Consider the following 3,446-nt stretch of genomic DNA (forward strand, 5'->3'; position numbering starts at 1 on the left):
TCCCATTGGCTGGCACACATCCCGAGGCTCCTAATTAACTGATAACACTAATACAATGCCAGTTTGTGCTCCCATAATAGTCTCCTGCTGACAGATAAATGCTGTCGAAATATGATGGCTTTTCCTGAAGCTGTAATGGGCCATTATTGGGACAAGAAGGCCCGTGTCCTATTAGCATGGACACCATGACACCCACGATAAAATATGAAGGCAATGTCTTCGTGGAAAATGCTTAGATTCTCTTGCACTGCCCTTATCCATTTCATTCTCTGAAATCCCTACCAGGGGTCTTGGGGTAATTTCCAGGTATTTCAGAGCTCCATTTCCACCCCCACCCCGAGTCTCAAGATTCCTTTATCAACCACACAACTGAATAATATATTAAAGTTCTCTGTTTGCCAGAAAATTTCCTTCTTCCTGCAGGTCCCAAGCAAGATGGCAGCCACCGTGAGCAGAAAGGCAATGGGGTCACAGAGGACTTTTCTCCATGGGAACAAAGATCTTTTCCCTCCCTAGTCACCAGGAGAATAGGAACACATCAGAACTGTAATAGCTGTATCTCCTGCTGGAATTTCCAGAAGAAAAAAAGATGAGGAGGGAGGAGGGGGGAGAGGAGAAGGGGGCAGGCGTGGAGGAGAAGCTGGTAAAGGGAAGGAGAAGGAGGAGAGAACAAGAACAAGCAGAATGTGCCTGGATTGTGCCAGGTTCCTAAGACTTATTGAATAACTAGCTATTGACTGCACGATCTGTCCAATGAAATATTTTCCATTACATTAGGTTGTGGGTTTTTTTCCCTTGTACCAAGAAATTTGACCTTATTTTCTTCAGCGTCACATATTAATTTATCATCCAATTGCTTATGACGTTCGCCTCAATTTAAGCATAAAACACCGTTGGTTTCAAACAGTAGCACAAGCCATTTGTTTCCAGCCTCTGCTCATTGGTACAAGCAAGACTTCTCTTTGGTGGAAAATCATTTTAACAGCAAATCGCATGGGGAACCAATGTCCCCGGAAGAACAAATGATTTGTTGTGCAAAGTCACAAGTCACGACTCAGGTCCATCTCCATCCTCTAAGAGAATTATCTTAGAGAAACCATACATGACATGAAACTTGTTGAAAAGTACGCACACGTGTAAAGCATTGTTATTTACTGGGAACAGAGAAGTATGTCAGCTGAGCCCGTCTTTTTAACATTGATTAAAATTAATTAATTAAAATTTCAAAGTGGGAAAATCAAATGTGTTTTCATTTCCTTATACCTCAATCAAGGTAGAACTTATTTCATGATTTTTCCAGGATAAAATGCTTTTATTTTTGCTCTAATAACATATTTTGTGGAGAGGGGAAAAAAATCAGCAAATGCACCTAGGTTCTAGAAAAAATCAAATGTCAGTGTTCTATAAACTGTAAAGTGCTGTGCCTCTATAAGACATGATTAACACTGTGTTCGATTTTATCTTCTTTTTTAAAGATTTATTTATTTATGCATATAGAACTGGGGTACAGACCAGAGGTACAGGGGCAGTGAGAGGATTCACCAGAGACAGAATGGGGAGCAGAACAGGCTGACTGAATGAAGTGCACTGCTGAGGGAAGCAGGGGGGGCGGTGGTGGTGGGGGTCAAGAGAGGTCTGCTGCTACATGTGGGTCACCCACCCCCAACCCCCAGGGCGGGGATCGAACTCATGCTGATATGGCTTTAGCTTCTTAGTGCTGGGCTTTAACCCGCTGCGCCACCAGGGAGGGCCCTCGACTGTGTTCTTACACGAGAAAAGCATGAGCCAGCCATTGCCTTCACAGCTGTATGTTGCAATGAAGCTGCTTCCATTGGTGAACCCCCACTCCCCACTGCCCTGAACCCTGTAATTATGTATAGATCAGTACCAATTCCAGATGAAGGCTCAAGCTTTGTAGTAACAAGACACTTCAGTAGAATTCCTGAAAGAGTTTGCCTTTCCAAGAAGGACAAGACAGGCAAGAAGGGGAAGCCACAGAAGAACTAAAGAGAGTTTAGAAAAATAGGTAAAAGGTCCGTCAACAATACAAGATTTAATATGGATAAACGCTGGTAATACACTTGTCAGCGGTGACCCTAGAATGAGCCAGACTGCGGACGAGCTGGGGGAGAGCAGTGAAGCAGAGAGACATCTGGGGTCAGAACAGATAGCACATTAAACACGGCATCCAGCTCAATGGCATGATAAACACTGCTTTGGGGTAATTCTACAAAACCCAGCCGAGCAAGGCGCAGCAATAACTCCTTTTTACTCTCCCTTACTAAAGGCACAGATGGAATTTTATGCTCAACCCTAAGGGACTTGCTTTGAAAGCAAACTGGAAGGGTGATGCAGAAAGGGCTTGCAGCAAAGTGGAGAACTGAGCAGTATCTGAGCCACACACGGAAAGGGATGCACGCAGGGCAGGCTGGGGTGGGTCCCTGCACACTGCAAGACAGAAGTTCGGGGCACCCCTCCCAGCAGGTGTGGCCTCAGGTTCCTTTCAGCACCTCCTTTTTCTCTTGGTCGGTACTCACGGCTGTCCCCCCAGGCCCAGTCTGGAGAATCTGAAGTGTGGCATCCTGAAGCTCCAGATGATGCACCCCAGGGGTTCAGGAGTGTAACTCCCCAAATCCCTGCTTTCTTGTGCCCTCTGAGCTCTGATTTAAGACCCTGCAGAAAAGGCACGCTGCTGAGCACCGCGCCAGGTCCCTCTGAGCCTGGCCGCAAAGCGGGGTCCTCGCATAGTGTCTCTGCACCTGCATTTCCCTTTCATCACCTCAGTCCCGTGCCCTTACACCGCCCTAATGAAGAGTCAGCATCTTAATGCTCACCTCAGGCTCTGTCTTCTAGGGACCAGGGCTAAGATCACAACGGAATCAGCAAATGGCTAAGGCCACTGGCTTTCTCTCAATTTAAACTATTTTATTATTTACTATCCCTCCTTGGGCTGGGGGAGGGGAGAGCGTAACAGTACAAAGGCTGGTGGGTCTCTACAGAGGGTCACTACACCAGGTGCGGACTCAGGTTCACAAAGGCCCACCTGGACCCTGCCCAGCCTCCTCCTCACCCACCCACACACCCGGACAGGCTGGCTCGGGTCCACTGGCCACAATATTCAGGTCAATGGTACCTATGAATCCTACCGACACGCCCATCTGACCCAACATTCCTTCCCTGCGCCCCTTGCTCCCTTCTCCCTCAGTGCCCAGAGTCCAAGGAGACAGCACATGCCCTGCTCTCCTTCTCTGGGGTTCTGGGGTGTTCTCCCTTCTGAGCTAAGCTCCTTTCTGGGGCGAGCATCTTGTCTCTATCTCACACCGATCCAACAACAGCAACCTGTGCTTCTGCTTCAAGAACAGCAGAGTCCAGTGGCTTCTGGCAAAGGAGCCGTGATCTTGTCCACAAAGCTGGTAATCTGGTAATCTGGTAATTACCAGCTGGAA

Source organism: Condylura cristata, unplaced genomic scaffold (assembly GCF_000260355.1).
Source record: "Condylura cristata isolate star-nosed mole 26May11 unplaced genomic scaffold, ConCri1.0 scaffold00013, whole genome shotgun sequence".
Classification (NCBI taxonomy): Eukaryota; Metazoa; Chordata; class Mammalia; order Eulipotyphla; family Talpidae; genus Condylura; species Condylura cristata.